This window comes from Parasteatoda tepidariorum, chromosome 4 (assembly GCF_982258835.1).
Source record: "Parasteatoda tepidariorum strain Cologne lab strain chromosome 4, Ptep-v5.0, whole genome shotgun sequence".
Lineage (NCBI taxonomy): Eukaryota > Metazoa > Arthropoda > Arachnida > Araneae > Theridiidae > Parasteatoda > Parasteatoda tepidariorum.
Window position 1 is genome coordinate 14,090,424 of NC_141758.1, and position 15,065 is coordinate 14,105,488.

At 29.1% G+C, this 15,065-nt stretch overlaps 1 long non-coding RNA gene across 1 annotated transcript; it reads right to left on the reverse strand.

The window, feature by feature from the left end:
• Window positions 1-475: 475 nt before the first annotated feature.
• Window positions 476-3,427, reverse strand: LOC147810731 (uncharacterized). The gene is made up of 3 exons (XR_015432852.1): window positions 3,382-3,427; window positions 2,770-2,811; window positions 476-1,335 (listed from the first exon to the last, which is right to left on the reverse strand). It is a non-coding gene; the product is annotated as an uncharacterized LOC147810731 (long non-coding RNA).
• Window positions 3,428-15,065: the final 11,638 nt, after the last annotated feature.

Genomic DNA, 15,065 nt, shown 5'->3' on the forward strand with positions numbered 1-15,065 from the left:
TTTTTCTTAAGATCCCTTGACTTAAAGCACAATTTGATATAGTCATTTTCTATTTGAAGTATTTAATTTTTATAATTTACCTATCACATAATATCTGAAAATTAAATTAGGAAAAAAATTTATCGCTTACAAAAATTAAATCTCAAGAGCGAATTATTTATATAACGACACATGTTCATAAATAATAAAATAAGCCTAAATTTTAGAAGGCTTTTCTTATCTCAGAATTGTTGTGAACTCAACAAGATATAATTAATAAAATAATTAAAATACATACTGAATAAAAACACACGACACAAAATTAAAACTTTTAAACATTGAATATGACATAATTTAAACTCTGTCTTCAATAAGATATAAGAATTACTCAATTACTAAATGATATAAACATTACCATAACAGCCTAAAAAATATTAATCTTTTTATAATCAAACGAAATCAGTATAGTCATATTTTAGTAGCGAATTAAAAAATATAGCATTCAAATAGTTGATTGATTCGCATAGTTTAAATATTATATCTTCCTTGTTGTGGTTCATTTTTACTTTTTACAAACGCAACCGTCGTTTGCAGGCTTTATCTGCGTCAACCATGTATGATTGAGCGCATGCGAGCATGAAATGGACGGACGTGTGAAGGTCTAGCGTCATACAATCGTTCCAAGCTTAATGGAAAGACTTCTTGCTTTAGAGGATGAGATTTGTAGGACTTCACTCAAGCTTAATGGAAAGACATCTTGCTTTAGAGGATGAAATTTGTAGGACTTCACATGATAGTAATATGCCAATGACAACTGCATGTGACGTAAATCGAGAGATGATTGGTGACAAATAACATATAAACTCTCAACTGGTGAAGTGCGGAATGCACCACTACATATACGTAAAGCCGTATGATGTACTGTATCTAAATGCCTTAAGTTGGAAGCAGTAGCAGTACCATAGACTGCACAAGCGTAATCTATACGTGATAGTATTAACGCTTTGTACAGTCTGAGTAGGGCGATACGATAAGCACCCCAAAAGCTATTTGATAAAACGCGTAGTACATTCAAGGATATAGATTTCCACGGATAGGATTCATATAGATTTCCGCGAAGTCCCATGTCGTAGAGTGTCTTCAAAATTCCGTATCGCCATGTCCGATCTTAAGCCTTCTCAATATCAAAGAAGATAGAGACGAAAATGCACTTTCTAACTGCCACTTTTCCAGTCTAGTTGTAGGTTGTCTGGTTGTGCAGGATCCCTCACTTTTCTTTAATGTCGACCTCTTAGTAGAATTATCTTTCTCACTTCACCAAAAAAGAGCCAGCAACAATGTCTCCATTTAGAGCTCCTAATATAAACAAAATTTCAATTAACATTAATTGTAAACTAAACAACAATTTCAAAAAAATCTCATTTTTAACATTGCATACCTTATCTTTTAATATTATGCTTTATCTGCTTATGCTAAATTTTAGATTACAATGTTGATTAAGTTAATATTTCAGATTGCAGTGCTAATTCCATTCGACATTTTTAACATTAGGTAATATTGAAATACACAGACTGCAAATAAATAAAAGATTAAAATAAACTATTTTAAATTAAGAATAAACAGTTATCTAAATAATATTGACTAATTTATACAGTAAAAACAATTTTTTAGAATAACTATTAAGTATGAAAAATACAATTGCAAATACTACTTATTTTTCAACTACTATACCAATCAATTATAAATATACTCCATATTTCAACTGGCTAATTGAAACTTAGATCAACGCGACAATAGTAAGAAAAAATAATGGTCCACCAAAATTTTATTATTTTTGTAATTTGAAAGAGATTTCTAATAAAGGGAAGTTAATGTCTAATATTGGTATCTCTCATACTACCCACTTCTAGTTGACAACACAAAAGAATTCACAAACGCCCACATCATGAGAGCACATTACCAACCTACTTTTAGAGTGACTCCATGCAAAAATTTAAGTATGAATGATCTGAAGTAACTTTTGACCATTTTAGTTTCAGTACAATAGTTTTTTAACAGTTCAGCTCATAACTTTGTCAAAAGGTTAACATTTAAATACATTATCATGACAAAGCATATTAAACGTTTTAAACATAAAATTAAAATTTGAACTTTTCAGAGGCTGATCTTAGAAGTAAAAATATTGAAACATTTAAATTTGCATATACTTTTTACATTCATTAAAATCAAAGAATCACTCAGTTCTATTTTATAATTAATTTGTAACTATAATATGAAAACTTACAAAAAGGCTTCACTAATTCAATTTATCAGCAAACTGAATATCTTTATATACACTGTATCACTTTTATGTACAAAGAAATATAATGAATTCAGGACAGCCAACTGCTATGTTTTTAGCAAAATGTTATATTGATATTGTTAACTAAAACTTTCAGAATTCTGGGAATTTTGCAAACATCTTAAAAGCTTCAATAAGGAGAAATAAACAAGAAAAAAAAACCTCCAGGCGAAATTAAAACAAAAGCATTAAAGAACAGGACCTATTTAAAGAGTATAACTCGCAGCTATCCCAGCCAAATCTCTACTAGTCTTTCTTTTTTAAATAATAAATAAAATTTGTAAGCTTAAAATCTTTTAGGCATCTTGACAGTTGTAGCTGGTGCAATGGATCTTGACTCTGAAACATCCCTAAATGTAGATTTATAAGGATAAAATTACTATTGAATTTTAAAAAAAAATTCTATAATAGTTTGCATGTTGAATATGTCAAGAACAAGAAAAACATACCTCTATTGAAATAAAAATAATAGGCTGTTTTCCAAATCATTTCTGAAAAAAAAAATTGATTTAGAAATTATACAATTACAAAATATATGTACACTATTAACTAGGCAGTAATATCAAACTTTTAAGTATCAACTACTTTGTTTTTAAAATGTTATTTTAGTTTAACTGAAACTTCATGGTACCAACAGTTAAAAAAATATAATTAAAATTAAATGCTTTAAAATAAAATTAAACATTAAAAATAACAAAAGAATTTGAGATTAACACTTAATATATAACGCGAAGTTTCCAAATATTATATAAAACTAAACAAATAATTAATTTGCCAATAACGGCGATATTAATGAGAATTTATGTAAAAAAACATGTGGACAAAGCGTTTCAATTAAAGTTTCATTAAGAAACCCAGGAAAAAACATTAAAAATACTTTCTTCTCATGCAATGGAGTCTCAATGCAATGAACCCCATATCAAATGCACATGCAGTAATAATTCAAGAATAATATATATGTCTTGATTACTTTAAATATTACTGAAGCATACGTTTTAACATTATTGTAACTAACAAAGATGCAAATAAAAGCAAAGAAATAAAGAGAAAAATACACTTACTTTAAAATAACGCCATTCTTCCCACGATGCTTCCATGATGTAAACAAGATTAGTTGGCTGTGAAGGTCAGACAGAGAAACGGAAAGAACTAGAAAAACTGAACTGTATAGATCAGCTAGCGTGATATAGATTTAACGAACGAATTCATCGCTTCACGCTAGCTCGATAGATTTAACGAACGACTAAAAGTCGATTCCAGTCTTCTCGTGGTTCCCATTCGTTTCTGAATTAATCGCTCTTTTTCTCTTTTATAGATTCAATTGAATTCAGTAACAAAACAAATTTATTTATTTCATTCAAAAAAAGTTTATTTTGTTTTATGATTTAAATTTATTAATTACAAATTACAGAAATTTATAATTAATTACAATTATTTACATTAATTACAGAAATTTATAAATTAATGAAGGAGAGTTTTATGTTTGAAGGTAAAAAGTTGAGATTTTACATCAATTTTTAATTTATGTAAACATATTTCCTTTGCTACGAAGTTGTTTGAAACCTGAACTAATTAATTTATTTCTCGAATTGATAAATTAGTTTCGGTTGGGAATAACATTGTTCTAGAATAAATTCAAATATAATAAATGAATAAATAAAAACAATTTATAATAAAATTTAAAGTGATACAATTAATAATATTCTTTTGTCATCATGACTTTGATTAAAATAAATTTTGTAAATCAAAAAATAAATGAGTAAATAAATAATAAACGAATAAAAACACAGTCTATTATTAAATTACTTTTCTTAGAAAATTACTAACATTTAAATGACTTTAAGCAGATTTTAAAGTAATTAAAATGTGTAAAAATCTTACTCAAAGACTTCCTTTTTCTTCAAAATTATGAAATTATTTTAATATTTTTAGATATGTATTTTTTCAATTAATGTATATAGAAAATGTACGCTTTCACCGCCCTTGATGTATACGTTAAGAATTCTAATAAAAATCTAAGAAAGTAAGTATTTGAAATAAGTATATAATAAAAAAGAAATAAACGAAGTTTGATAATGTCAAAACTGCTAGATTTCCAGAAAAATATGTACTTACTAAGAATGAAGCTATATTTTAAAACTACTTTAAAACTCCCAGTATGTTTGAAAACTGGTATAAAAATTTCCAGTACGATTTTATATCTCGTGTCGAAATTTCCAGTATGATCCATACTAGTTTTAAATTTCTGATATAGTGCCATACTGGTTTTACACTTTCCAGTATGGGACTATATTGGTTTTAAAATTTCTCGTATGGTGTTATACTGGTTTTAAAATTTCCGTATGGTGTTATACTGGCTTTAAAATTTCCAGTATGGTGCTATACTGGTTTTAAAATTTCCAGTATGGTGCTATACTGGTTTTAAAATTTCCAGTATGGTGTTATACTGGTTTTAAAATTTCCAGTATGGTGCTATACTGGTTTTAAAATTTCCAGTATGGTGCTATTCTGGTTTTAAAATTTCCCGTATGGTGTTATACTGGTTTTAAAATTTCCAGTATGGTGCTATACTGGTTTTAAAATTTCCAGTATGGTGCTATACTGGTTTTAAAATTTCCAGCATGGTGCCATACTGGTTTTAAAATTTCCAGTATGGTCATACTGGTTCTGGTATCATTTTTACTGGTTTTTGATACTGGTTTTAAGATTTTTTTTCCAATAGGGTACTCTAACAATTTCCTTTCAAAAATAATGAAACAAGTTCTTATTACATTTCACAATAAAACTTTTGTAACAATTCTTGCTCTTATAGCCACCAAACGAGTTTCATTACAATATGGTTAACACAACTGTTATAGAAGTAATTAATTACATCTTTGTAGATGTAAAAAACTAAATTGACTGTTTTCAAAACTTCTTTTTTTCGAACTCATTTTGTATTAAAATTGCATTAAATGAATATGTAAGTACCACTTTTTTTTTTAAATATTAATATATAATATTGCTTGAATTAGCAAACATCTATATATATATTTCTCTTACACAGCACCAAAAAAAATCCTCATTAAAACTCCCCGAATGGCAACGTTAGAAAATCGGCCAATGATTGCTGCTAAAAATGTCACATGAGGTGGCTCAACATATAGCGCTTTTAAAAACGGAAACAATAACCAGAGTGAGCATTATCAGGTTGTTCAAATCAGATTCATGCCCTAAAAACATGATAATATTTAATTTAAACTCAATTAGGAATTAATTAGGCTGGCCTTCTCCATGACTATAAATAAGTCACAAGGTCAGACTTTTGAGAAAATCAGTTTAGTATTTCTCGGGTAATGCTAACAGCCATTCATTTTAATTTATTGTATGTAAAACATCCTTATTTTGTTCTAAAATGCTATGTACTTTATCACAAATGTTAATTAATATAGAAATTGATTTCAATAATGCTGATCACCAAAAATATTTCCTTTGGCTATAAAACAAATTTTTGTGTTCTTGAAAATGAAAGACTTTTTGAGGGTTATTATCTCACCAGGAAAAGTTAGAGTTTAAAGTTTGTATTTTTAAATAATAAAATTTTCTTGAATTTCTAGCATTAACTAATATATTATACACATTTAGTTGAATTTAGGTAACTACAATATTTGATAATTTATTTTGCTAATATGTTTCTCATTTAGCTAATGTTTTGATTTTTTCACCATGCATAATCTAAATAGCTAATATTCTTTTTTAAAAGCCAATAAGAACATTGATAGAATTCTTCTACATAAGTACAATACTATGTCTTTGATGATAAAATACTATGTCTTTGATGATAATATACTATGTCTTTGTGCTAGAACATTGTGTTTATTGGCGAGCGAGCGCAGCGAGCCATGGTTCACGGCGTGAACCACATAGGATCGCGTAGCAATTCTCGGGGGTTGACGAGCGTTAGCGAGCAGGGGGCAGAGCCTCCTAGTATTAGGTATATATTGAGCACACAAGTCAGCAAATGTATGTTATTTCAATAAAATCAATAAACTTATTAGGTGTTAGTCCATCGATGTCTTTTAAATTAGATAAAAAGCTGAACGTGAAATCGTGTAGGCTTTGAGTTATATAAAAATAAATATTTATGAATCGTTTTTTAAAAACTATTAAATTAACATATCTCAAATTGAGTATCTACCATTATGAACGATAAGAAATATAAACAAAATTAAATTGCCGAATTTCAATAATTCATTGTTTTAGTTTCGTATTATCCATCAAGGCTAAAATTTTATTCCAATTACTTCTAAGAGGCAATGGTTAATATTATTGCAAATTAAGTTACGGGGTTTTGCCGTAAGAATGTCAATTATTTAGCGCTCCATAGTCGAAATCGGAATTGTTGCACAAGCAGGGTTGCCGCAGAGGACTAAAAATGCAAACTGTGGTGACCAATTCAATTCAAAAGGTTGATTAATTGATATTAAAATTAGCAACTTTTGTTAGCATATATTTTTCAGTTTACAATTAAAACTAAATCGATCAATTCACTTCACTTATCAAATGGAGCTATGTACCAGCGCCAAACAATTATTGCTCATGAATCGCTTTCATAATACTCTGTGAGGTGGATAAATTGAAGAAAAAGAAGAAGAAAAATATTCATATTGGAGTCGATATGTTTGTTCCTTTCGCAAGACTTCAAGGCTGAGTGTAATAATGGGCGAATTTAATATTTAAATTTGATGTCTTGATTATGTCATATCGCTGAAAATGTGCTCCGCTCTAATTCAAATGAATTTGTCACATTTAAAGTCTTGGTACTGAAAAATGTTGCTGAAGTTTGCAATATTGCACTTAGCCTGTTTTGACCGGAATTTAAGTATTGAAATGATACAAAAAGTGGTTTTATGGAAAAAGTGGTATAATATATTATCGAAATTAATTGTTTCTTATAAAAATTCCTATTTTTATAGCCACCAAACGAGTTCTAATCCAATATGGTTAACACAACTGCTGTCGAATTGATTAATTACATATTTGTAGGTATCAAAAACAAATTTGATTGTTTTAACAACTCTTTTTTCTTCGATTTCACCATGTATTAAAATTGCATTAAATGAATATGTAACTACCACTTTTCTTTTTGAATATTAACAAATAATTATACTCTCTACCATTGAATTGCACAGTCCTTTACAACTGCTTCTTTACATTTTAGAAAAAAAGCTTAAACGTTAAAACGTGGTAGCTTTAAGTTATTAAAGATGAATTTTTTCGTTAATCGTAACGTGGAATGTATTGTTTTATAAAATCATTGAATGAACAGAACTCATTTAATGTAGAGCCTCTGAATTAGACACAGGGGTGAAAGCGAGACGGAAAAGAGGAAAGGCTGGTGGTAAAACCATTTCAGTTATAGCTAGTTTTGGGGAGGAGTTTACTTATTCTCTTTTTAAATTTTTCAACAATATCTAATTTATCTTGGAAAAGAAGCAGTTTTATATATATGCCAGAATTATAAAAGAAATCTTGATAGTTACAGATAATTCATTTTTTTCGAAAAAAATGCTGGAATGAAATGTTTTACGTACCAGTCTTTTCTCTTTTCCGTCTTGCTATATAAGGGCTTTCACCCATGATTAGACAGGTCGACTTATCATTTATTGTTGGAGCGAAGAGCTAACATAAGCACAGCGAATAAATATTTTCAAGTGGTAGTTTAATAAGTTCGATTTAGTAGATTTTAATCCATCACTATTTCTAAACAATGCGTAGGCTTAAATAATTCACCACTTTATATTATTTATAACATGCTTAACATTTTAAAAGCAAGCAAATATTGTCAACTATTTATTGGCAGCTATTATTTCTAAAATAACATCATAAAAATTTCATAACGTTAAAACATTCAATATTTGATAACCATTTAACACGTAATCTCTTAGAAAGTATAAAAATATGAGCCTGTTATAAATCATTTATTACAAAATATGTTTTTTTTTAAAAATAGTATGCATTTCCAGGTTTGCAACGGGTGACAAAAATAGCAAAAAAAGGTGACGATTGAAATTTAGAATTTTGGTAAAAGAGATCAGAATTTGCAAATTTGTTATAGAATTTTTTTTTTAGATTAGAATAAATTCTAACTTGCTCAGCTTTTCGAAAAATACTTCCTAGTAATATCAAAATTAAAGTTAATTTTAGTTAAGTTTTCTTTTTCCTTTTTTTTGTAATTTGACATATATAAAAAATCATACGAAATGCAACATTATAACTGTTGTCTCGTAATGACACTTTTAAAGAGTGGGCGTAATTTTTCTAATTCAGTATAGTTTACTCTTCAAATCGCAACCAATTTATTAGAATTTTGCAGAAAGCGGAGTAGTTTTTATTTCTAGTTTACTATTGAAAAAGTATTCCTACAATATTTTCCTTAAATTTTCAAAAAGAATAATCGGAATTGTATCTCTTAGTGTTATTAGACAAATAATAAATAAATCAAATTTCTACCACTTTTTACATTTTAGTTGCCTGTGACGCTCCGGCATATCTTCTGTAAAGAACTTCAACTTGATAAATGGTACCTATGAATTAATAATATTTGTTTGTTATGGAAAAAAGCAATATCGATTATTTTTTAAATTACAAACTAACATGATTTATTGCATCGTAAACGTATTATCTCCTTCTTCCTACCACATTCTACGTAGCAGAGAAGTGGGAACTCTTAGTAGGCACATAAATTAATCTTTAAAAAATTCTGGATAGAAGTATATTATTAAATTGCATAAAAACTGTATCTTCTAGAGTTAAATCGATTGCGAATTTGAAATTAGCGACTATAAAATATTCAAAATTCCGTTCAAAAACCTTATGCTTTAGAAATAAAAAAAAACAATTGTAATTCGTCATAGCTTGCATAAATGCACCTTTTGCATATCTAAAAATGATACGTGTTTCTCGCGAACTGAACTTTCAGATAGACCAAATTATTTATTTTTGTGTTTATAATTAAACTACTTTTTAATTTTTAAGAAGCATTAAATTTTTTTTTTTGCCTGTTCTAGAGTCATACGAAAACAGAAGAAATTTTCAGATCTAAAAAAAGAATATTTATCAACAAATCTTTTGAAGTCAAAAGAAGTCCTTTTTATTAGCAGTTACTATCACAACGTTAAACAAAATTTTAAAGAAATGTAAGGTTTTTCCAACCATTTCAAATAAATAAACTATATACAGAAATACTTTCCCTTTTACTTTTTCATCCTCATGCTTCATCATCTACCAACAGTTACTCAAAATTAAAATTTATATTAAATATATTTTATTTTCTGAAACGGCAGTTTCAAAATTTGAACCTAACTTTTTTTTATCTCAATATTTGACAACCAAAAGAAAACAGTATTTTTTTCACGTTTTATTCCTCATAAAATAAATACGGTTTAAAATGATTTTGACTAACATGGAATCACGTATATATAATACGCTCTCTGATCGCGCTTTCATAAAACTCCCACGGTCAGTAGAATTAATTAAAGCAAAAGTGCGAAAAATCTAGATTGTTTTAAACTATCAATAAATTTTCAGTTTTGAGGAAATATATATCGGTGCAAAAGTATACATATGGAATAATTTCATAATTCTGAAATGGAGGCTAAATTTCTTCTAAATTTCTAGCCTTAAAATACCTTAGCTACCACTCATTAATTTTTTCCAGAACATGGGGGCTTTAAAGAGGTACCAACTTACTCCGGACAGCGGAAAAATATTTTGGTGTGGCTGACATTTAATGTATGATTCTCAGTTTAGAAAAATCAATTTATTGTATTTTTCCGCCTCACTTCTTCTAAATAATTAAAAGGCTTTAGCGACACGAAATTGTCTTACAGTGCCCCCTCTGGCCAAGCGATATCACTCGCTAAACGCTGTGAAAAGCGTGGAGATAGTGAGATCGATTTCCTCTGTTTCCTTGGGTGTATGTCCTTCCCTGATTTGTATCTGTCCTATTTGACAAATTTGTATAGACCTAAAGTTTGCAATAAAGCCTCAAATACATCGCTGGTTGAAAACTAAAACACTTCTGCACTCACTTCTCATTCAAATAACATGAAAAGTGAGTGCAGAAGTGTCGTTTTAGTTTAGAACCAGCGATATGTAATTCCAATTCCTATACAGTTACGTACTAACAATTTTTTTTCTTACAGTTTTCCAGACCTTGCTTTTAGCTATAATTCCTCCCCTCCCAACTCTTAATTATTATCAAATTAGATGAAGGTGACAATAACCCTTAGGGTTAGGTCAACGCCTCCTATAATTTAACCCGTTTTGTCCCGAATCTGTAAATTGAAATGATACAAAAAGTGGTTTTATGGGAAAAGTGGTATGTTATATTATCGAAATTAAATGGTTTTTTTACTGTTAAGGCATTCAAAAAGTCTTGGATAGATCAAAAAGTACTTGTTACTTAGAATTCTAGATCTAATCAGAAATAACTAAATCATTGTGGTATCTGAGAATCCTTTAATTCACCCAGATAAATGAAAATATTAAAAAAAGTTTCCCACCACAATGAATGTCTTTGAAAAAAGGAACTGTCCTATATATATGACGCTGGGTATATTTAACTGTAATTCCCGATGCATTAATCTTGCTTCGAGATCGTGATGATAATGTTAATTTTATTTTATTTTTTTGATTTAGATAATAAAAAAGAATAAAATATCTGTTTCTTTTTTATTTATACCATAATAGAAATGATTTTAATTGTAATATAAATAAACTAATATTACAAGGAATTCTAATACTTCTAAAAACATTCATTTAAATACCATTTTTAATCAAATTAAAAGAATACGTAGTAGTGTTTATTGATCCAAAACACAAACGGACAAAAACTTTCAAATTTTGAGAAAAACAATGGACACAGAACTAATGTAATTGAGTTCTATATAAAATCATAGGAAAAATTATATGTTATAATTAATAAATTTACTAAAACCCTCGTTGCTAATCATGTGCAAGTCCAATTCGGTCAAATTATAGCAAGTCCAGTTATAGAATATTCATATTCATAACAGACTCAAGTTTCTTTAGAAGTTTCTCTTTTAGTTCCAACTTTCTTAATTTATTCTCTTCTTCGTCAAAATTATGAAAATCTTTTTCCCGTTTGTCGAATTTTCTTCTTAATCATTTTGATATTTCAGTGTTAAAGGGAGCTATACAAAGCTCGGCTTAACTTGAGTTCGAACAAGAGAGAAACCATTTAATTCATATTTTGTTTCAAAAGATTTATTGCAAACAATACATCAATAAGGGAGCAGCAATGGCTCAGGGGATAGAACGTTCACCTTCCAATGAGGTGAGCCTGGTTCGAATCCCATCGATGGCTTGTCGATAAGAATCCGCATCCGGTTTGCACCAACCACAGTGCTGACGTGAAATATCGTCACTGGAAGACAGTTCAGGTGTTAGAGTACTTTTGCCATCAGGCTAACCGTGGAAGGTTCTCGTAATCTCCCTCTCCAAGTAACGCAAAAGCGGGTTAGTTCCATCAAAAAGTCCTCTACAAAGGCTATTTTTCCCGATACTTAATCCAGGTCTTCCGGATTGGGTTCAAAATTAAAAAGCTACGCAGTGGTAAACATGAAAATTGGGTCGGCTGTTCTATGATGGTTATAAAATAAAATAAAATACATCAATAAGAGCCGAAGAATCCAATAGTTTAGGCAGGAGGTAGGTCGAGAGTATGGAATCGTTAAAGTTATCAAATCGTTTTCATGATGGTTTTTTTTATTTACGAAATTTGAATAAATATTTTTACTTTTTTTACAAAACATAAAAAAACGCGTTTTGATTTTTAATAGCAAAAACGTCTATATTGAAACTTTCCATTCTTTCATTATAAGCCCCTTCTAATGAATACGTATCAGAATATGTTATGTACCATGATAGAACTTTTTTATTTCTTGAATGTGCATGCAAAACATGTCTTATCAATATGCACTTTTTTAGAGATTTTAATTTATATATTTTTCAAAAACAGTTTACTCGTGGAAATAAATTCAAATGTTACAATTTAATGCTATTTACGCTTACTTCTTTTGTAAATCTATTTTAATTCATTAGAGTGTAAAATAAAAATCATGTTTCAATACTCTATGTTAACAATATGACCATTTTCAATTGCCATTTGATTAAATAATTTCTACTATTTTAGTTCGCTTTGAGCATAAAATCTTAAATTGATTAGAGTAGGTGAATAATACTTTCATTCTAAGTGAAAATCTAAACTAAAACCCAATAATTTTACGAAACAATGTAAAAAATAAAAACACGAAATATTTTAAAATTGATTAGTTTTCCAGAGTAAATTCTCAAAGGTGTTCCGTGCTTCCTCGGAGCTCCATGAAATTTTACAGGGGTTCTTTTGGTCACAACTTGGACTTCTTTTTTAACCAGCAATGTTTTGTGAAACCTGTAATAGGCTTCAATCCATTATTTGTTTAATATTAAGGTTATTTTTATGAAATTATTTAGGTAGAACTCCAATAAAACTGAAATAGGAAATTTAGAAAAATATTTTTTTCAGCAACATTTCGTTGAATAAATTGCTGAACGATATGCGTTAACAAATAACTGCATCAGCATTTCTCATCGAAATTTGAAACACGAAATAAAATAACCAAACTCAAGAGTAACGAATTATTTTTCTCTGATAACTTTTCTCAAGATTATATTTCAGCTAAAATTTTAATCATATTTCATTTAAACAGCAAAGACTACTTGACGTAACATATACAGCAAGAAATGTAGCTTTTGTTGATGATGCATGAAACCTAATTTTAAGACTAATTGACGATTTAGTGAAAAAATTTCATTCACATTAAAAGTTTCTGAATTAGAACTTTTTTTTCATATGCATACTTACATTTGCTAATGAAAGTTTTTCAAAGTCAGGGTTTCTCCACAAAAAAATCGATCTTTTAGTGTTCAGAGGGAGAAAAAAATTAGGATCCGCTGTTTTAGGCCATTGAATAAAGAGTTTAACTGTTTTCATAAAGCAATTTTTGAAAGTAATATTTTCATAAACTAATGTTTCGAGGGGGGTGACGTCAAACATGCTAATTAATTCATATAGACGATATTTTAAATTACGAAACCATCATGCATACAAACGTGCTTTCTCTGAATAAACATATCTTTTTTTTCGATAGGTTTGGATTTCTGACACTCGAAACATAAGGAGTAGCTATTCTGTGGGAATTACGGTTCCAACAGTTTGGCCAGGAGGGAGATCTAAAGTTTGAACTTCGTAAAGTTGAAATTGGTTATAGCACTATATCTCAAGGTATTTTAAAGAGAATTGAACAATTTTTGCACGCGATTCGAAAATTTGTTTATGCAAAGATAATTATACAATTGTTTAGTAAATTTTTTTTCTTAATATTTGAATTATAATTTGTCGAAAAAAATTGAATTGCGAGGTATTAGAATTTTTTGCATAGTTTTAATTTTAGATTGCGAAATACAAATCGGTGAAGTGAAATCGGCCGAATTGTTCTTGTAAAATCTAATTTTAAATATACAACTTTTCAACAAAAATTCTTCAGCTCAAAATATTTTTTCAGGCTCCCCTATGGCCAGAAATAGTCTTTCAAAATGATTTTAAAAAAATCACATAGAAACATTTGGCAACAAACACTATCCGTAGCCATTAGAGGGGGTTGCATGCTACATTTAGTACCCTACAATGATAAACAAAAATCATTCAATGCGATCACAGTTATATTCATCTTATATATCCGCACATTTACTACCAATGATCTGCGGAGAATGTTTGAAGCTTTCTAAAATGGGCAAAACACAAAACGTGACATAACTGAAAGCGTGAACGTTGCGGTCAATATTTCTGTTTAAAAATAAGGTGCTTCTTTATAAAAAGACACGCGAAAAATAAGAAACAAAGTGATAATACGTTATAAAATCAAAGTGTGGCCGGGATTGCCTGGTTTGCATGGCGCGAGACTCACGTTTGACAGGTGGGAAGTTCGAATCCAGCCGGCCGAAGACCGTGTAGAGAATGGTGCACATGAAATCTGTCGCCTCACAAAGCCCTCTAGATTCCCATTAGAAATCACTATCTCTGGGGGTACTGAATTGATCGTTCCCTGATACAGGTCAAAATTACCATTTGTGGATGAATGAATGGGTTCGCCCTATAAATGGGTGAGGCAGAAGTAGAATTCTTGCGCCACGGAAAATCAAAAACAATCGCACCCCTATGCCTTAATGGCCAACAACAAAATTAAACAAGCATTATTAATATAAATAATTTATATCACTTCAATATCAATTAGCAATTATCTTATTTTTATCAATTGCGAAAGTGCTTTGTTTTAGCTTTTTACAATACTTTCAAAATATAAAATTGACTTCGAAAGAAATTCGAAAAAAATTATCCCATTTTCCAACAACTTTAATATCCGATTTACTTTGATTCAGATCAACTTTAAGTGGTAGCATTCATATATGTCAACAATATATTTTCATAACGTTTATTCTGGCGTGAAATATTTTTAAAATTGATTTTATAGAACTAAATTGAAAGTTTTTATTTAATTATCAGCAATCGTGAGAGAAAAAGCTCATCATCATATTTCAGTTCTTCCAGGTAGTACGAAACCTGCATTTTATAAGAAGCTCACTAGAAGTAATATAATTTAATATTGTTCATATGAAGTAATTTTTCCTTCACTAAAATATC